At 41.8% G+C, this 22,082-nt stretch overlaps 1 protein-coding gene across 5 annotated transcripts in view; it reads right to left on the bottom strand.

Moving 5' to 3' along the window:
- LNX1 (ligand of numb-protein X 1) overlaps window positions 1-21,272 on the bottom strand; it is a 160,666-nt gene extending 139,394 nt beyond the window's left edge. For 4 of the 5 annotated variants that reach the window (XM_073237615.1, XM_073237612.1, XM_073237613.1 and 1 more), the window contains exon 1: window positions 20,959-21,270. The gene's annotated coding sequence lies outside the window, so the exon portion shown is untranslated. Of the gene's footprint in view, window positions 1-20,958 lie in introns of all 5 variants that reach the window. The other variant, XM_073237617.1, reaches the window with a different exon arrangement.
- Window positions 21,273-22,082: the final 810 nt, after the last annotated feature.

Genomic DNA, 22,082 nt, shown 5'->3' with positions numbered 1-22,082 from the left:
CCTCTGATTCTTGTAATCCGTTGAATCTTGACCTGGAGGTGAGGCAAGGGGGGATTCAGGGTAGCAGTGTGGTTGGGATGGCAGATCGAGGGCCGAATTATCACAGAAATCCATTCTGCTACCTGCAGATTGGATCGGGACTCAGAGTGGGGGCCTCAGTGACCCCCGGGGTAGTGGTTCCTTCTCTTTAGGGCTCCCCTTCTCCCTTCTCTTCCACAGTAAGAGTCCGGCACCCGAGTTTAGAGAAGAGCCGTTCTTGGTGCGGACTGTCTTTCTGGGCTGGAACTCCCATCCTCCGACAGCCCACGAGCAAGGCTGCTAAGGGCTTACTGCTGTCTCCTCCAGAGACCCGCCTTCTGCTACACGGCGCTCACCTGAGATGTTACATCCCCCACAACCCTCTCCACCCACCAACAGGACGGCCCACAGACAATGGCTGGCTGGCAGGGTGCCCGTGTTTGACTCCTTTACCTCAAGATGGGATGAATTCTGAATGGCAGTTCATGTTCCCTGTCAAATTAGGCTAAAGCTAGAGAAATTAAGGCTATATGCTTGCTTTGAATTTTCCCATCCTGCTTGCTTCCCTCACTCCCCTTCTCCGGAGAGCGCTTCCCCTAAGAAATCTTTTATACAAGAATTCTTGTCTCAGGCTCTGCTTCCAGATAACCTGTCCTAAAATGAGTAGGGATTAGATAGTATGAGGGTGATGGGGAGGGAAGGACAAAGAATGTGAACCTGGCAGTTGGATGTGTGTAGGTTTAGCCACAACTTCCTCACTTCCTACCTGCATGAATCCATCAAGTTACCTGGATCTGGTTCTCTGTTTCCTTCTCTATGTAATGTGGGATGGCCACACATGCCTTGCAAAGATGTCACGATGACATTAAATGCAACAAGAGAGTGGATGTGAAAGTCCACAGTACGCAGTGGGAACTCAGTAACGCCACCTGCCTTTGCCTCCTGGAACTTTCACACCACCTCTCTCCAAACTTGGGTCTCCATTTTTCTCTTTCCCAAGCACTCACTAGAGTCTCTCCATTCTTTCTTTTTCTTCCCTTTTATATCTTCCTTTCATTATCTCCTTTCCCTATGGTTTCTGCTTCTCATTTTCTGTAGTGCTTTTCATTTTCTCCAGCCATGATAAATGAAGAAAGATGCACAGCAATACTCAGAAAGAAAGATCCTTGTCCTGTGGGTCACAGCCAGGGAAGCTGAAGTGAGGTTGTCAGTTTTTGTCAGCTCAGCAGAGTTAGGTTTTGTTCAGTTTTGTGAACAGGACTCAGGGGGATGTTTTGTGGCTTTTCCTGAAGTGGTGCTTAGCCAGTGAAGGATATGCTATTTTCCTTGATGAAATATAGATGAAAATAAAGACCATTAAAAGCCAATCACACTGGTGCTTGACATGAGAACCCTAATCTCCATCAATCTTCCTCCTCTGGGCCAAATGGTGGAACAGGAGGGAACTGATCCCCACAGTCTGGATGTGAGACAAGAGTTCACTGGCTTGGCCACGGACTGGCTGTGGGACTTAGGGAAGGTTGCATAACCTCCTTAGGGCCTGGTCTCTCCATCGCCAGAAAGGCTGTACAGCAAAACATGTGCCAACTGCTCCACACGGGACCTCCTAGAACTCGTAAAATATTATGTGGGAAGTACTGGAACTCTGTGTAGAAACTGAGAACACTGTCTTTTGTTACTAATATTCTTGTTAATAACACTGAAACCATTGCAAATCAACTCAGTAGGGCACGGAGTACATGGTAAATCATTTCTGTCACAGTAACATTCTTAGAACTTTTTGTCTGCCCAGCACATCTGTCTGTCCTTCTCTGGCGTTGTTGCTCCCTTTCCTCGGGGCCCGTCCCTCCCCACTCCCTGGGCCTGGCGGGGCTGCAGTCATGTGGTGTCGCTGCCCAGTCAACTTGCTCCTACACCCTGCAGGAAGGGCGGGCACGTGACCCAGGCCTGGCTGACAGCAGCCCGGTTCGCTCTGGTCACAAGGCTTAGTCCGTGGGGCAGCCGACTGATGAGGTCAGTCAGGGTCCTTCCCCAGCACTTGGAATAGGAGCGAAAAAAGGTAGCATCCTCCTTTTTGAAAACATTCAGTTAGAATGAGGCCCACGCTCGATCTTTCCTGTCACTTGGGGTGTGGACAAACAGAGTGTCACCCATGTACTCTGAAGCAGAAAAGGGCCGAGGCACAGGCAGGGGAAGAGAGCACCAGCACTGTTGGAGGCTGACCCCCACTCTCGACTTCCCAGTCACGTGAGCCAGTGAAACCGCTCCTTTTCTTTAGTTAGTTCCAAAGGGGTTATTTCACACTACTCACTGCAATGTTGAAAAGAACCTAATTAAAAAAATATAAACTTCCTTTAGACGATGTTCTCCTTCCTCAAGTTTCTTATATTAAAGAATATGTGTGATTGGAATAGAATGAGTCCATTCAGTGTTAAGCTATTACAATTATTTCAATATTATTATAAAGAGAAATAAACCTAAATGGTCTAAGTTATATATGGTTTAATATAAAACATGTCTATTCGGAAGTAGGGCATGATTTGACCAATATTCTAACCATCACATTAAAACAAGGCATCTTCTAATGGGCCTTCACTACTTTCTCCAACATAGGGTGTTTTCAAGCATCAGGAGCGTGGGCCAATGTCCACAGCGAACATTCTCCTTACTCTCTTTCATCAGAGCACCTCCAACCAGCCGCAGACTTCAGGTCTGTTTCTCCACCTAAAGACCAGCCAACAGGAGACTGGAAAGAACAAGCAGGAGTCTTCAGTCCTGGGTCTCCCAGGTGTTAGTCCAGTACTTATACTATCAGGGGTGTTGTGTCCATTTAATTCAAGTTTACATTTCTCACTTCTGCTTTGCATGTATACCCCTATATATGAAAGTGCTTCCTAACTGCCACTGTGAAGATAATTCAAGCTGTAAATATTTACTAAGTATGCATGAAACAGCAGTTTGGCCTGAGATGGTCAATGAAGGGGGATTAGAACATTGGGCTCCCCTCTGGCTCCGTTGCTAATTCTTGTGTAACCTTAGGCAGGTCATTTAAAATCTCTGTTCCAGGGCTGCACTTAAGAAAAGGAGATGTTAATCGTTATTGGCCAGCACTCCAAAAGTAAAATTACTGAGGACAATACATGCTATTCAGAATGCAAATCAAAGAGAATGCATCTCATTGAGACTGCACATCTAGTAGTTTTTCTTTCTTATTTTTTTTAAAGGAGGAGTGGTGAGGGAAAGGGATCTATCCTTTCTGGTTTGAGGGAAAACAAAACTTTATTGTTTCAAAAATTTTATCATTTCAACAAAACTTTACTGTGACCTCTTATGGTTGTCACTATGGTAAGAAGGCAACAATGTGAATATAGTAGCCAGGCTTGAAATTCCCCTCAGAGAGGACCACAGGAAAGGTGGATGGCAGAGCGACTGTAACAGTGTCTCAATCACTGGTTAGCCCTTTTGTTCCTGAAAAGAATGAGCAAGAGCTTGAGACAGGATGTGGGTGTTGAAGGTGATTCTGTTCCTTACTCCTGTAACTTTAAACAAATCATTCCACCTTCAAGTGTCAGGTTTTGGTAATAGTGAAATGGAAATGATAATGCTCAAACTGAGGTGTGTTGAAACAGTTATATATGAGCACCTAGCAAAAGGCACATAGAAGCAGCCTGATGAATCCTGGGTTTTCTACGTCCTCCCGTTTATTCACTTACTTGGACAGTAATTTGACAATAGGACAGCAGATAAAGCAACCTCCATATTTTGCTCTCAGTGCGCACACTCTCAGCTGGCAGTCAGCCCTTCACTGAACCCCTCATCTGTCCACATTTAGAATTCAGAGAAATGTCTCAGATTTATATTAGCCCTTTACATCAAGGAACAAAAACATATACAAGTAAATAGTCAAGGTCTGTAGTTTAAACTGTCTGTTTGGGGTGAAAGTGTTATAAGCTTTCTCATGTCCACAAAATCTAGGTATCCTCCCTCCCCCTCTAAAAAATAGCAATTCAGTGATAATCTGGGATGACCTAGATAGAAGAATTTTGAGTTATAAATAATTAAGGACTGCACTGTTGCCTCAATTGTTTCACTTTTGAGGACGGAACATATGTCAAGGCAGTTTTGAGAGGAAATCCAATTTGCACTGGCAAAGAATCTCATAATGCAAGTAAGAGGACCCCAATAATCAGATTGCATGCAATCTCACGGTTGCAACATCATAGGCATAGAGAAAGGACTAATCTGGTCCCCAAGAAACTTGTGTTTTGCTCTCCTCCAAGCAGTAGTTCTCAAGTTCTTTAGGAATCAATTTCCAATGACAAAAATATTTTATGACCCACTGAACTGATCTGTTTGTACCAGCCATTGCATTAAAATCTAATCAGAGGTGTAGGGGGTCATGGTGCAATTTTCATGAAAGTTCCTGGGAACCTCAAGAGTAAAAGATTGATCTAGGAGCAAGACAACACTCCCAATCATGATAATAATTCCTTAGTTTGCAAGTGCTTTGAATGGTACCTATACTTGCATGTTATTTATTTTTTCATGACAACCATGTAAAGTGTTATTATTGCTCAATACATGCAATACCATGAGATAGGTATCAAGTATTACTGTATTTCAAAGGTTAGACTCTGCACCTTTATTTTATGTACCGCCCAGGAAGAAAACAGAATGCTGTCAACTAAACCAAAACACATCATAACCATTAAGCAAAATAAAACAAAAGATCACACCTTTCTAGATATGTTAATGTGCAAGAGAATATGTCTTGAGACTGACGAACTACAGACTTTCCCTTTCACAAATGAGAAAATGTATGCATTGTTCAGGGTCTGGCTGCTGATGGAGACTGAAGCCAAAGGCATCACTTACACTCAGACCTTCTGACTTTAACCCACATAGACTGCACTCAAACAGACCTTCTATTTTGAAGATGATCTTGGAAGATAAAAGCTTCCCACCACTTTAGAAGGAAGTTATTTATCATGATGGGTGGCATTTTTAGTAAGAAGCAGCAAATTATTTTCAAAGGGAAACATGCATGGCTGCCCACCTCCTGTCTTCACAATATACTGCATTAATATAGTATAGGTATAGTCAATCCTCATTATTCATGGCTTCCATATTTGTAAATTTCCTACTCACTAGAATTTATTGAAACCCCCAAATCAATATTTGTGGCACTTCCTTACCCATCTGTGGACATGTACAGAGCAGCAAAGCATTTGAGATGCCTGATGTCCAACTTCCCCTCTGAGGCAAATACCTTCTTGTTTCAGCTCTCATACTGTAAACAAGTGTTCTCTTCATGGTCAATTTAGTGCCACATTTTTTGTATTTTTGTGCTTTTTCTTTATGATTTTGATGTTTAAGATTGCTACCAGGTGTAGTTCTGAACTGTCTAGTGCTCCAATGAACAAGAAGGTTGTGATGTGCCTTACAGAGAACATGGGTGTGTTAGATCAGCTTCGTGCAGGCAGAAGTTACAGTGCTGCTGGTTGTGAGTTCATTGTTAATGAATGAACAATAGATACTAAATAAGGTGCCTTTATACAGAAACCCACATAAAACAAGGTTATATATTGGTTGACTGATGAAACTGTTGTAACAGAGGCTCACAGGAACCTAACTGTGTTTCCTAGGAGCAGTTAACATCCACCAATGAGAATGGACTGGTTTTCAATGTTAAAGTGTCAAAAGGACCATTTCTTCTGTTGCTAACTTACCAGCCATTCATTTTTCATGACTAAAACCCAGGTGAGAAGTCAAGTCAGAGGGATAATCAGGAGTTGTATATACGTATATGTCTGTGTACACACACACACACACACACACATATGCATGCACACACACAAACACACATATTAAGTAGACAAAAAAATATGCCAATGACAAGATCAGGAGGGAAATACAGAGCAATAGTATGATAGTGGTGGTGAGAATATAGGTTTTCAAAATTCTTTTGTTAACATTTTTAATTGTTGGCATTCCTTTGAAGGTTTAAGTGTTAAAGACAATGGTGTCAGGAAGAGGAGGAAGCAGCCCCCAACAGGCAGCGGTGGTGGTGGCAAGACAGCCCAGGTGACCACCAGGATGTGGCTCACCTCAGCAATGGCCTGCCTTTGGAGAGCTTCCTTGGCTGTGGAACAAGCTGCCTTGATTATAGAGGAAGCACAGAGCTCCACATAAGCTCTTTGACCTTTCTAGGCTTTTCTTTAAAAAGTCAATGAAAGAAATGGGAGGAGTAAGAGGTGGAGGAAGAGTGGGGAAAATGAGTCTGTGGTCTTAGTGTTTTCTTGCTGAGGATGGGAGCTTTGGCAAGCACAAAAAAATACATCTCTGCTAAAAACAAGGGTACCAGAGATTTGTTTTAAGCCCTGATGTGATATTAATGTTAAAGAGTCACCAGTTACAGAGGGACCACCTTGCATCTGTAACCCTGAAAAATAATTGAGGGAGAAACAACCAATGAGGCTGTACCATTACAGAAATACTGTGCCCCCTGGTTTGCACATGAAAACTGCCCATGACTTAAAGAAGGATGTGGAGGGCCTTGGACGGCAGTTTGTTTCCTTGTGGCCAGTGACTGATTTTCCACAAAATTGTGTATTGTCTAATTCTCACAAGAGGTTTTGAAAATGAAGCTAGGGTTTCAGGTTCAACTCACATGAGCTGCTTTTATTTGACAGTCTTTGTTTTCTCCAGTCCTGGCGGCAGTCCTTCCGGGGCCTTCCTCAATCCCTGGCGGTGGCTGACGTCCAGCCGTTGTTCGGGATAAAAAAGGTTTTAGAAGGCCGGCTGTTCTAATTGGAACTTGCACCTGCAGACCCCAGCTCTGGAGGCGGTGCTGCTGTGTGTGTTTGTGTGTGTGCGTATGTGTGTGTGTGTACATGCACACACATGCATTTGATTTCCTCCATGAACACTAGGACACTGCACGGTTTGTGGTCCGAATACGCTGGAGGGGGTCCAAGCTGCTTGGCCACTTTGTTCTGGCCACTTTGTTTGGGAGAGGGACCCTCCTGTCTCTCCTCTCTAAGGAGGGGTTTTTAGCCATGCAAATATATCCAGTGTATATTGACCTAATCTCTTCTGGCTCCGAGAGAACTTACCCAGATAAAAGATGCCCTGTAGGTAGAATGAGAGGGTGCCACAGCAGGCCTTTCACCCACCCATAGGCTGTTGCATTTTTTATGAGTTTCTCACACTTCACTCTAGTAACACTATCCAGGCAGTGCTGAAGAGCATTGGCTCCAACCTTTGTGCTCAGCCAGAGGAGAGGGAAATGTAGAAGTCAGCCAAGTGGGTTAATTAATGATTGTGTCTCTGCCCCCTAGCTCCAGAGCTCTATCCTAGTGTGCATATTTAGTGTGTGCAATCTGATGGATTTCTGCATCCTGATATGCCACCGCACATCGGGATAATCATCACGACAGTCGAGATAATAAGCATGTCCATCACCCCCAAAGTACCCATGTGCCCTGTGTATTCCCCCTCTCACTCCTCCTTCCATCACCACTTCCCAGGCAACCCTTGATATGAATTCTGTAACTATAGATTATTTATACTTTCTAGAATTCCTGTATAAATGAGGTTAGATAGCATAATTCTTTTTCTTTTTTTCTTTTTTTGGTCTGGCTTTTTTCAGTCAGCATAATAATTTTGAAATTCATTCATATTTTATCAACAGTTCATTCCTTTTTACTGCTGAGCTGTACTCCACTGTGTGGATGTACCACTCACTGTCTATTCACCTGTTGATAGGCATTTGTGTTATTTCCTTGGGGTGATTACAAATAAAGCTACCATGAATATATGTGTATAAATCTTTGTATTGATATGAGCTTTCATTTGTCTTGGGTGAACGCTGAGGAGTGCGATGTGTGGATTACATGATGGGTATTCATTTTACTTTTTACTGCCAAACTGTTCTCTAAAATGTTTGCACCATTTTACCTTCCCACCACCAGTTCCAGTACCCATATAGCCTTTCCAACATGTGATATTGTCAGTCTTTTTAGGTTTGGCCATTCTAGGAGGTGGGTAAGGGTATCTTTTTCTGATTTTAATTTGCTTTTCCCTAATGACTAATGATGTTGAGCATCTTTTCCATGTGTTTACTTGTTATCTGTGTATCTTCTTTTGGCAAAATGACAGTTCAGATATTTTGATCATTTCTTAAATTGGCTTGTCTATTGTTTCATGGTTGAGTTTGAGAGATCATTATACATTTTCCCAGGGATGTTTTTTACTTAAAGAATTATCCTGGAATGTAACATAATGCATAGAAAGTTTCTGTGGAGATTTCACACTAAACAGAGAATAAGCATGTGTTTGGCCGTCCAGGGCCTGTAGCTCTTGTAGATCACACTCCTGATGTGCTTACTCTGCTTTATAATGATGAGAGCAGGCCATGCGAGAAGTTAAGACAGACCTAGGCCGCATCTACTTTTGGAGGTTTTGGGGATACTTAAAATGAAAGAAATTCCAAAATAAACATATGAAAAGCATGATATATTTTATATGTATATATTGAACAAATTAATGCTTTTGACCATACATAAAAATTCAGTATGTATATAACACTGAAGATTTTAAATTTGAGGCCCAATGTGGGGCCTGAGACAAAGGGCTCCCCTGGGCATTGGCCATCTTGTGATAGGCCACGAGAGACAAGCACCAGCTCAGGGCACTTCTCATATATGCCATATGCCCCTAAAGTCATATCTGGCATGGTTACTGTCTAACTATTTATGCTTGGGCTCAGATGAATGCTACAGAGATGGCTACCAAAGAAAGGACCATTTCCCAGATATACGAGTTTCCTGCCAGAATAGTGACACTGGGAAGGCCACTCATGGTCCTTAGGTTTTTTTGGAGGGACCCCCTTGGTCCACCCACCTGCAAGCCTGTGGGGCCTGTGACCTCCTCTGGACTAGTTAGAGTCTTGGCCTTTTCCACTTGGTCTGAGGTCACAATGGTGCCATGACTATGAGAGGGGATGCTTCATTTGAAAGATTCCTAGAGAACTCCTAGCCATACCCACAGAAGCTCTGAGGATTTTCCCCGTCACGTCTGTGGGACTTTAATCTCCTTTTATCCCTGGCTGTATCTAGTACAGTGGTTCTCTATATGGGGAAGCTTTTCCCTCCAAGGGGCATTTGGCATTGTCTGGAGACTTTTTGATTGTCAAAACTCAGGAGATGTTACTGGCATCTACTGAGTGGAAGCCAGGGATGGTGCTAAGTAGACTATAATGCAAAGGCAGCTCTCCCAAACCAGAATTATTCAGTCCCTAAATGAGTTCAGTATAGTGGCAGGATACAACATTAATATACATAAATCTGTTGCATTTCTTTACACTAATAAGGAACTATCAGAAAGAGAAATTAAGAAAACAATCTCACTTGCAATTACATCAAAAAAAATAAAGTATCTAGGAATAAACTTAACCAAGCAGATGAAAGACTTGTACTCTGAAAACTGTAAGACATTGATGAAAGAAATGAAAGATGACACAAATAAATGGAAAGATATACTGAGCTCATGGATTGGAAGAATTAATATTGTTAAGATAACCATATGGTATGCAAAGCAATCTACAGATTCAGTGTACTTCCTATCAAAATATCAAGGGCATTTTCCAGAGAACTAGAAAAATAATCCTAAAATATAGGTGGAACAACAAAATTCTGAACAGCTAAAGCAATCTTGAGAAAGAAGAACAAAGCTAGAGGCATTATAGCTTGCTGATTTGGAACTATATTCCAAAGCTTTAGTATTCCAGACAGCCTAGTACTGGTACAAAAATAGACATATACATCAATGGAACAGAATAGAGAGCCCAGAAATAAATGTATTCCATGTTTAATCGATCTTTGGCAAAGGAGGCAAGGATATACAAAGTGGAAAAGACAGTTTCTTCAATAAATAGTGTTGAGAAAACTGGACAAGTACATGCAGAAGAATGAAGTGCTGCTTTGTTATGCCATATCAAAAATAAATTCAAAATGGAAAAATGACTTAAATGTAAGACTGGATATTATAAAAATCCTATAAGAAAACATAGGAAGTGAACTCTTGGACATCAATTTCAGCAATATTTTTTTTGAATGTGTTTCCTCATTCAAAAACAGTGAAAGCAAAAATAAATGGGACTACATTAAATAAAAAAGCTGCTGCACAGCAAAGGAAACCATCAACAAAACTAAAAGAAACCTACTGAATGGGAGAAGATATTTGCAAATTGTATAACTAATCAAGGGTTAATATCCAAAATATATAAAGAACTTAGTTCAATATCAAAAAAGCAAATAATCCAATTAAAAATGGCCAGAAGACTTGCAGAGACATTTCACCAAAGAAGACATACAGATGGCCAACAGACATGTGAAAAGATGCTCAACATCACTAATCATCAGGGAAATGCAAGTCAAAACCGCAATGAGATCTCACCTCACACCAGTCAGATTGGCTATTATCAAAAGACAGGAAATAACAAGTGTTGGTGAGGATGTGGAGAAAAGGGAGCCTTCAAGCACTGCTGGTGGGATGCAAAATTGGTGCAGCCATTGTGGAAAATAGTATGGCAGTTCCTCAAATAATTAAAAATAGAACTACAATTCAGCAATTCCACTTCTGGTAATTTACCTGAAGAAAGCTAAAACACTAATTCAAAAACATATATGCACTGCTGTGTTCATTGCAGCTCTATTTGTAACAGCTAAGATATGGAAGCAACTTAAGTGTCCATTGATAGATGAATGGATAAAGAATACGTAGTATGTATGTATGTTTATATACAATGGAATATCACTCAGCGTGAAAAAGAATGAAATATTGCCATTTGCAACATGACGGATCTCATGGGTATTATGCTAAGTGAAGTAAGTCAGACGGAGAAAGACCAGTATCATATGATTTCCTTACATGGATGGGATGGGTGAAATAGGGGAAGGGAATTAAAAGGTATAAACTCCAGTTGTAAAATAAATAAGAGATGGGGATGCAATATAGAGTATAGGGAATATACTTACTAATATGTAACAACTTTTATGGTGACAGATGGTAGCAAAATTTATCATAGTGATCATTTCATAATGTATAAAAATGTTGAAGTATTATGTTGTTTTCCTTAAACTAATATAGTATTGTATGGCAGGTATACTTCAATTTAAAAATCAAAATCAAAAAGAATTACCCAACCCCAAATGCCAGTGTTGGAGAGGTTAAGTAACCTTGATCTTAACGATCTGATCAGTTGTCAACCAGAATCAACAGAGAATATGACAGATGCAGATTCTGAAAAAGCAGCTCTTTGCTCCTTAAGAGACAAGCACCACAGTACGGACTTAGCCAATTGGTCGGGAAGCTTGGGGAGCGGTGGAGAGCTGCTGCCCAGGACCTCCTGGTTCTCACCACCTTCCTCTCCCTCCCCTTCTGTCTCCTGTTAAGAGCTTCGGAGTGCACCCAACCTGGTTTCAGACCCAGTCCGGCTGCGTGGTGACTTTGGGCACCTTACTTAACCTCTTTTCAATCTCACATTCTCCCCCTAAAGAATGGAAATACCCTAGTACTTTTCAGAATTATGAAAATTAAACAAGATAAGCCAAGCCAAGTGAAGCATTTGACAGTGTCCAGCACATGAGAGCTCAGGGAGTGTCTGTGATCATTATTCCAGGAATTGAGCACCCACTGAGCACAGAGCTCCTTGCCCGGTGTGTTTCCTAGCCACTTGTGCCAGTTGGTGACAAATCTTTATTAGTCTACAAAAACACTTATTCTAAAAGTCTTAATAACAATAACCCTCACCACTCAGAAACAAAACCCGATGGGACTACTAACTCCTGGGTTCTGTACTTCATGTTAGTGATAAAGGAAATGAATGAAAACTGATTTAAGTTAAAATAATGTATTGAGGTATTTAAGTATGTGTGTAGACATATGCCTATATGTTTGTTTATGGCCCATGGAAAGAAATGTACACAGTGAGGCTTGTCAGAAAACACAGCACTACCTGGGACTTTTGTAGCAAATCCTTGGGAACTCAGGCTGTCTCATTCCAGCACAGCATGGGATTCCATTTCGAGTGACTCGGATAACATCTCAGGTGCGGTTGGTTACTTGGGCACCACTAGGCCAAGCAGAGACTGTGAGGCTCATGCCAGACTGAGCTCAGGATATATCTGGAAGGTCATTGTTACAAACCCAGAGAACCAGTTCTGTGAGGTTGGCTCAAAGGGGATATTTAGGCAGAGTAACAGAGAGGTGTGGTAATGGAGTGGAGGAAGTCTGGGTAAGGATTACAACCAGCACAGTCAAATGCTCTTGGATTTCAAAAATGTGAGGGAGAAGCAATGATCTGGCCCTGGTCTGCAGCCTCATTTCTTGCCAACTGCAGGAGAGTGAGCCCACAAAATCACCAATGAGCCAAGAGATAATCCAGGTGATAAGGACTCAGCCAGGCAGCATCCAGGCAAAAAATAAGGACAGAAAATTTGGATTAACTGTATTTTTGCATCTGTTTCCTTGTGGCAGAAGACACCATTGAAAGAATAGGTATGCTCTGCTCTTGGAATTCACAAATTAAGAATCCTTCAGGGCCTTTGGCAAGCGAATTCTTATGAGGTTTTGGACTCTAGAGCCATAAAAGGGCTCCCTAGGAACATTCTAGAAAACAGGCTAGATTCCCTGGCTTTTGGTTGCCAGCCCAGCAGTCTTGTTGTGCCCTCAGATGGGCTGTCCTCAGCATTAATGAGTCATTGTGCATAACCATCCATGTTTCCCCACTGGGATATTCCAGAAAATGGAAGGAGATTTATCTACTTAAGTCAAAAGCTTCAAGGGCCACAGAATTGCCTTTTAGTAAAGGGAATGGCTCTCACTGAGGAATGTCACAAGAAACTATTAATTCCACTCTTTACTTTCTGTCTAACCAGCTGAGAATAGATTTATAGTAAGAAGATAGTTTGAGTGACAGTCATTCTGTCCATTTTTCGCAATACTGTATGAATCAAGATCAGCAAGAACAAAGGGTCTGTATGGCCCCATCTTAACCTCTCATACAACAGCCTTCACCAAGTTTAGTTTAGATGAGGTATTCCTTCATCTCTTATCTATGATACAAAAAAAAATTAAAAAGGAAACAATGGGTATTTTTGCTTCTCTACTCCTTTTGTTAGTGTCTCAATAAAGGTGTTTTGAATGAATGACTGGAACAGTGGGAAATACCATACTTTTGTGCATGTGTTGGTAAGGATATTGATTACAGTATCACTCAGAGCTCCCTTTATAAAGCTTGAAAAGGTCAATTTCTGTTCCAAGTACAGGTGAGGAAAGTTTTGTATCCATAAAGGATTGGCTTTATTTCTGTCTTTCTGAAAATGTAAATGATTTCATTGGATATATCTCCCTTTTGCTTTAGTTTCCAAGAAGCAACCAAATCTGATGCCAAACTATACCAATCATGAAGGCACTGTGACATCCATATTTGTTTCTTACTTACTCTGGTCTTATTACCCTGTTCTTATTTATAGTTCCCCTGTTCCTAATTTTTAAAATTCTTAATTATATTTCCCATCATTTTATTGCAGAGCTTACCTCAGATGCCTCCAACTGCCAGACAGGTAACAGAAAATCACTGAAGTGAGTTGGGTAATAGGGCATGGTGTGGACTGTGGCAAACTGAGAGAGGCCTTCCCTGCTTACTTATCTGTCTACTTGACTTGTAGCCTGTCTCACCTGTGCTATATTCCCAGCATCCAGAACAGTACCTGACAGAACTCTCACTCCATCCACATTTGCTGAGTAAGTGAATTACCAAATAAATGTGGTACCACTGTGGCCAAATTTTCCTGTATTTTAACATAATGTGAAATTTGGATTTTTAAATGAAATTTGGTTTTTAGATGTTGGTGGCTAATGTAAAAAAACTAAAAGCACTGTGCTGGCCAGAAATGGATCATGCTAGTGTGTGACCACTGTTCTGTTTTCCAGTTGTAGCCACTACAGTATTTTGTGGAATGTAGTATACAAAAAAATAAAAAAACACATCTGTTTTATGGTTTATAAAGCACTGACACCCACTAGTTTTTCACTATTGTTCCAATTTTATGTATGATCAAGGCCCCCATGGGGATTAAATGAACCTCCAAATTTAGAAATGGAGGAATCTGTAAAGGGTGAGAACTGCTCCAGTAGGCAGGGCTGGCTTCCAGGTGTGGGATTCAAGAAAGAGGGAGGAAAAGTCCTCTTTGCTCCATTTCCTCTCCTCTTGCTGACCCAGAATCAGAGGTTAGGTGTTCACCTGACATAGGCTGTGATCTTGAATTCAGATTCAGCCTCATGCTGGGTGTGTTTCTCTACCTTTCAGCAAAGAAGTAATCAGCAGAAGACATCAATGTAGATGCTTTCCAAACTCCTCTCACATACCCCCTGTGGCTCACCCACCACCAGTCAAGAACTGGAAGCTTGAAATTTTTTAGGAGCACATACACACACACACACACACACACATAACTGAATAATCAAATGTACTGCATAGGGTCTCCTTAATTTTTGTTTCTTCAATAAGACATTGATCTTATTTGTGGGAGGCAATCTCTTTATATCATTGATTGGGCTGTAGGCTTATGATATAGCAGAAAATATCTCAGACCTATCTGTGAAAGTTTGACCAAGTTCTGATCAAAACTTATTTTCTTATTTACTTTAAAGAAGAAATTTTAAAATAAAATTTAAGTATTGAAATTTAGGCCTTTGTCAATTTCTTAGGGAACTCTGAGATGTGGAAAATTTCTCTATAAATGGTAGGGTTTTCCTTTCTATAGTTTTCCTAACCATTTCCCAGAATCACCTTGCTAAGGGAAAAAAGATAGGCTTTAGCTTTATTGGCATGTCTTAATTAATACTTTCAATTGTAGTAAAATACCTCTGACATAAACTTTACCATTTCAACTATTTTAAGGATGCAGTTCAGTGGCACCAAGTATATTGATATTATTGTGCAACCATCACCACCATCCCTCTTCAGAACTCTTTTCTTCTTCCCCAGCTAAAACTCTGTCCCCATTAAATAGTAATGCCCCATTCCCATCCCCCACCGCCAGTCCCTGGCAACCACCATTCTATTTTCTATCTCTATGTACTTGGTTAGTCTAGGTGCCTCTGAGTGGAATCACAGTATTTGTCTTATTGTGACTGGCTTATTTCTTAACATACTATCCTCAAGGTTCATCCAGGTAGTATGTGTCAGATCTCCTTCCTTTTAAAGGCTGAATAGTATTCCATTATATGAATATGTCATGTTTTGTTTATTCATTCATCCGTCCACTGACTTTTGGGTTTCTTCCATCCCTTGCCTATTGTAAGCAATGCTTCTGTGAACATGGGTGTACATCTTTTTGAGTCCTTGCTTTCAATCACTTTGGGTATATACCCCCAAAAGTGGAGTTGCTGCATCATATGGTATTTCTATTTTTAACTTTTGAGGAATCACCATAGCATTTTCCATAGCCCCTTCACCATCTTACATTCCCACTAACAGTGCACAAGTGTTTCAAGTTCTGCACATCCTTGCTTACAGTTGTTATTTTATGTTTTTTATTGATAGCAGCCATCATAATGGGTGTGAGGTGGTATTTCATTGTGTTTTTGATTTGCATATTCCTAAAGACTGGTGAGATTGAGAATTTTTTCATTTTTTTTGTGATTTGCAAATCATTTCTTTGGAAAAATGTCTATTTTGCCCACTTTAAAATCAGATTGTATGTTTTTTATTGTTGAATTGTACGAGTTCTTCATATATTCTGGATATTAACCCCTTAGCAGATATACAATTTGCAAAGATTTTCTCCCAGTCCATGGGTTGCCTTTCACTGTGTTGATTGTATCCTTTGACCACAGAGGTTTTTAATTTTGATGTGGTGTAGGCATACCTGAGCTTCTAGCTTGGCTCCCCTGGTTCTCAGGGTGTGTGGACTATAGGAAGAGGACTGCTACACAGCTCCAGGGACACTAGGCTAGAATGCCACTGATGAAAGACTGCCAACTCCTATTTCAAATAGAGTTTTAAGACAGTTTCAAGAATGCCTCCAGTCTCCACCCTTCCACCTCTCACCTCCCCAGTCAGGGTGCAGAATTGTTTTAGTGATCATTAAATTTCAAGATGACCCCTCATCAGCTTTGGGGTAGCATAGGTCATGCTAGGTTTGGTAGAACAATCATGACCATTTCTATTGGTCTGGAGCTTGAAGAGTGTGTGCAGTGGCCACTCCTAGCAGATCTCAGTGAATGAAAGACCCATAGAAGAGTTCTCCTCCATAGTGGGTCTTTTTTGTAACATCGGGACATCTGTAAGCCAAAACAATGAAAAGATTATGGTGGCCCCCCTTCCCCAAAAATAGGCCAAAAGAAAAACAACAGTAACCCATAAAATAGGCATACAAAAATGTAAGAAAATTCTGGTTTTTCTCAAGATAATGATTTCAGAGTTTCTTTTGAAATGTTCAAAAACATTCTTTAAATGTCTCTCACTCTTAATCAATGATGTTTTTTGGTGCCTCTGCTTTGTCAGTGCCCTAATCTTTTAAAAATCCATTTATTGGAAAATAATAACACCTAATATTTACATATGCCTTGTATGTGCTATGTGTTTTTTCTGTGTACTATGTAAAAGAACTCATTTAATCCTTATACCAATTCTGTGAGGTACATACTATTATAATATCAAGTTTTAGTCCAGGAAACTGAGGCACGGAGCCATAACCTGCCTAAGACCACACAGCTTATAATTGGCATGGCCAGGATTTGAACCCAGAAAGTCTGGCTCCAAAGCCTCTTGTTCTGAAGTCTAAAGTCCAGTCTTGTTGGCCTGCCATGCAGGCTCACCTCCACCAGCCTGCGCTTGCCTTTCTAGCCCACCCCCTTGCTCTGGACCCCCATACACTCCACTCCCTTTGGCTCCCTGCCAGCCCTCCCTTACCCCGGTATTCCCTAGTCATTCAGAGTCCCCTCGGGCCCCTTGTCTCTGCCTGCCCCTTCTGGGTTAGGTGCCCTCCCAAGGTGGGCTGTCAAAACAGCTCACATTGCACTGTGCTAGATGGAATTGTAACTGTGTGACCCAGAGCCTAAGCAGGGTAAGGCTAGCCACACAGAAGACCGGCCTAGTCCAGGTGCCAGCATCTGTGGGGGCAGATGAAGGGATCCCTGGGAGAGGCAGCCTGGCATGGAGAGTCAGAACCCCAGCAGAATGAGCAGGGGAAGGCGGTGGGAGTCAGGATAGCAGCTGGGGACTGACCTTATGTATCAAGGACAACAGGAGCCAGGCACTCTAACAGTGTTAGAGAAGGGACTTACAGAGATGGAAAAGGAAAAGACTAGAATGAACCCAGTGGTACTGGATTGGAATTGGGAGTACCAGTGTGAATTTATGGTTTTCAATACAGAAATAAATACACACACACATACACCTTAGCTCTGTCCACTGAGAGTCTGAGAATGAACACACCTGGCAATCAGACTTTGGCTTCTAAATAATTCTCCACTAAAAGGAACTAATGACTGACTCTACTAAAAGAAATAGCTGATTTTAAGGCTAGAACATCTGATCGCACCAGGAAGTAAGGAAATGCTCAAAGAATGATGGTAACATGTCAAAAGGGCACATTGAAAATTTGATGAGGAATGAGATATTCACATAACTTCAAAGTACTTCTCTACAGAACACTTATTAATTAAAAAAGGAAGAGGAATAACTTTACAGTGGGGAACCCTAGCAGACACCACTTTAATCAAGTGATCTCAGTGAAATTTAAAACCACTGCCACCTGATAGGATGCAACGAGAACACAGCAAGATTTCTGTGATATTCTTGTCAAAGTTGCATAACTGGAACCTAAGCATGAGGAAACTCAGACAAGCCCAAGGTGAAGAATGTTTTCCAGAATAACTGGCATTTTTAAAAAGTGTCAAGGTCATTAAAGTGAAGGAAATACTAAGGAATGGTTTCATATTGAGTCAGACTAAGGAGACGTGACAACTAAATGCAACACTGGATTCTGAAAATATTCTTTTGCTAGAAAGGATATTATTGGGACAACTGGCAAAAAATGTGAATTGGTCTGAGGATCAAATGATGGTTGCTGAAAACTTCCTGGGGTCTGAGGTTTAGGTAACAGTAATGTACCAATGTTAATTTCCTGATTTTGTGGTTATGTGGGAGAATGTCTTTGTTTATAGAAAATGTATACCAAAGTATCTGGGGAAGATGAGGTATTTTGGGCAGCTTACTCTCAAAGGGTTCAGGAAAAATATAGTGGAAAATTCTCCAAACTATACTGCATCTACAACTTTTCTATAAGTTTGAGATTTTTAAAAATTATATATATACATACACACATGCACACATCTACATGTAATGAATATGTTAGGTTAGAATTACAATGTTTTCCAGACTTTCCAGAGTCCAGGTACCCAGAGGCTGTTTTGGGTGGACAGAGTTTAGAGTGGCTGCTCCAGAAGCAGAATGAGGGAATGAGGGTGTATCTGCTGCATGCTGGTTCTCTGCTGAGGTGCAGGAGATGGGTATTCTCAACTGATGCAGTGAAGAACGGACAGTTCCCCGGATAACGAGATAACATGTGTTATCTGCAGGTGGGTCATGCCAACCATTTAACTTGCCTGAGGAGAAGCCCTCCTGCCAGAACAGGAAGCAGAAACACAGAGGGTCCCTTTTCTGCCCACCCAGAGAGTCCATGGGGGTAACTAAGGGCCAACTCTTCAGTGTTCATCTGGCATGTGGATTTTGCAGGGGATTCCCTGTTCACTTGAGGCTTGGTCCCAAAGGCTAATAATGAGAACTTAAAACCTGTTGGGCACCTTCAGTGGGTCAGAAACTGGGACAGGTCTTTTATATGGTCTTTTTATAATCATCACAATTGGTTCATCTCAGTGAGTATTGTACCCATTTTCTAGATGAGGAAGTGACGGCTCAGAGAGGTTTAGTGACTCCGTCATTGGTATGAGCTGAACTGTGTGCCCCCAAATTTGTATGGTGAAGCCCTAACCCGCAGTATCTCAGAGTGTGGCTGGGTCTGGAAACAGAATCTCTGAAGAGGTTATTAAGTGGAAATGACACCATTAGGGCAGGGCCTAATCCAGTCTGACAGGTATCCTTTTAAAAGAAGAAATTTGGACACACAAAGAAACAGGGGTGCTCATGCACATGGGATGGCCAGGTGAGGACACAGGGAAAGGCGGCCACCTGCAAGCCCAGGAGAGAGGCTCAGGAGCAACACAGTCTGCTGTTGCCTCAGTCTTGGGCTTCAGCCTCCACAGTTGTGAGAAAACACATTTCTGTTGTTTAAGCCACCTACATTGTGGTATTTTGTCATGGCAGCCCTTGCAGACTAAGACAGTCATACTATGCTTCTGACAGAGGATGAAGTTGGGATTCAAAATAAAATCTTTTCAGGTCTTTTCACTGTCCTATGTCCACCTTCTGGGCACAAGGCCTCTACATGAGACCTTCTCCCATCTCCCCAATGGGCTGCCCAGAACATTCATTCCAAAGTACACAGACTTAGCAGATCCTTCCACCAGGATCCCAGAGCACTTATCACACTGCATATAGTTAGTTGCACACAACTAACTCACAATGTTTTGGTCTGATCAAACTGAGGGCAGGGTACCCCTTACATGTATGCCAACATCTCCACAGAGCCAGGCACATGGTAATTACAACTGCTAGTATTTATTGACACTTATTATGTGCCAGCAAATGCTTCACATGAATTACCATCTAAACCTTAGGACAACTCCACTGAGATAGGTATTGCAATTATTCCCATTTACATATCTGAAATCTGAGGTCGCAGAGCTAGTGGGTAGTGGAACCAGTATTTAAGTTCAGACGGTTTAGTACCCAGAAAGGGCTTCTCACCCCCTGCTCTGTTGCCACAGCCTTGCTTTAATGTTCCCTGAGCCAATTCCAGCATGGGGAGTGGTGCTGATCTGAAATTCTCTTCCTCAGTCCGTGCCCACTTTAGGGTAAGCCCAGGTGGGAAGCTCCCCTCAATCCAGCATCAACCCCCAGCCCCTAGCCCCCACCCTTCTATCCCTCAGCACTTCTCAGGCACAGAATCTGTACCTGCCCCGGCACATGACCCAGCAATGGGCCCAGGGGACATAGTTTATCAACCTTTGTTGAACTGGATTCAATGCCTAGGGATAGAAGTCAACATGGATAAGTAGCATTTTTACTGGATACTGTGACTATCTATTTCTGGATTTTCCAGGAGAGTCCCGGTTTCTAAAATTCCATCCTCTCTTCACATCAGTTGCCAGAATATGTGGCAGAGTATGTAGTCTCCTATTTGCTTGAGAAAATAGAGTCCCCATTCTACTGAAAAGAGATCAGTAATGGAGACAAGTGTGCTGTCTGTCACTCACCCACCTACATGCTGTTGGGCAAATCACAATTTCTCTGGACCCAAGTCTCTGCATACGTTAAACTGCAATGACAAGCCTATTCCTACTGGGAAATGAAACAAAACCTGGGGATGTGTTTGAATACTGACAAAGAGTAATGTCATCCAGTCACCATTAATGGGATTGCTTCTTTTTACTGATCTGTCTGGCCAGTAAAAATAAAATAAAAAGCACTTTTTATTATTGAAAGTAAAGAAAGAAGGTTTCCATGAAGACCAATCAGGGAAAAAAGTGGACATAAAGAGAATAAATGTCCTAAGGCCTTTCTAGAATGTTTTGAAACAGACATAACTAGGTATTTCTATCTCCCACGTTGTTCTCAACAACTTGGGTGTGTGTGTGTGTGTGTGTGCGGGTTAGGGGTAGGGTAGGAGGCCTGGCTGCAGGAGTCAGTGGCAGTCTTAACAAACTCCATGAGATGTGACCTGGTGGAAGAACCAGGCCTCTTACCTTTTCTGCATTGCGGATCAGTCCTCAGCTGTGTGAGGCCTCAGGGGACAGTCTGTTTGGGAACTGAGCTCTTCTGACTCAGCAGCAGCCCAAGACAATTTTCTTTTTCTCTCTTATGTTCCGTCTTCAGGGCATGCAGGAAAACCACCCTGCCCTGGTGTCCACAGCTCACTCCGTGCCCCTTCCGCAATGCTTCGCATAATGCTGATCCATAGCCCTGAGAGCAGCCCCACAGAGCAGCCACTCCTGAGCATCCAGGACAGATCTGCTCTGCTTTGGATGGGGCTGGGGCTTCCTTGAACTTCCTTCTGCTCTTGACAAAGCTGGGATCCTTTTGTTCACCTGTAGGGCTGCCAAGTCAGGCCTACCACACCCCTGGATGTTGTTTTCCTGCAGGCACTGGGAAAATGAGCTTGGAGCCAGGAAAGGGACATCAACAAGGAAATAAACACAGGGTCACTGCACCTCAGGTCATCAGTAGGCCTGAGACACGGTAATGCCAGAATCAGTTCCTCTGTAGGCAGGGGCTACTAAACCTGGGCATCTTTTTTCTTTTACATATGCCAAGAAGCATGCAGCGAAATCAATCCCAGACCAATCAAGCAATCCTGTTCCATTCCAGTGCCTTGCCAAAACTTTCAAAGATTTTCCATGGGCAGTGTCCCTATAACTGAACATTGGCTAATGCTAGTAGACAAAGAAAAAGAATGAGCAACTTTACAGTGACACTAGTTAAGACTTTTAACTCTAAATATACAGGATTATTGTTTAAATAAGAATATTTTCTGCTTACTCTGCAACATCAACACCAGCAGCAGGGCCAACAGAGTCTTTGCTGACATTTATTGTGCACTTACTGTCTGCCGGGTCCTGTGCTAACTACCTGGCCTGCATTATTTAATTTAATTTTTTTTTGAGAGGGCATCTCTCATATTTATTGATCAAATGGTTGTTAACAACAATAAAATTCTGTATAGGGGAGTCAATGCTGAATGCACAATCATTAATCCACCCTCAGCCTAATTCTCGTCAGTCTCCAATCTTCTGAAGCATAACGAACAAGTCCTTAGATGGTGAACAAATTCTTACATAGTGAGTAAGTTCTTACATGGTGAACAGTACAA

This window comes from Manis javanica, chromosome 5, assembly GCF_040802235.1.
Source record: "Manis javanica isolate MJ-LG chromosome 5, MJ_LKY, whole genome shotgun sequence".
In the NCBI taxonomy this organism is placed as follows: domain Eukaryota; kingdom Metazoa; phylum Chordata; class Mammalia; order Pholidota; family Manidae; genus Manis; species Manis javanica.
This window is presented reverse-complemented; position numbering and strand designations above follow the sequence as displayed.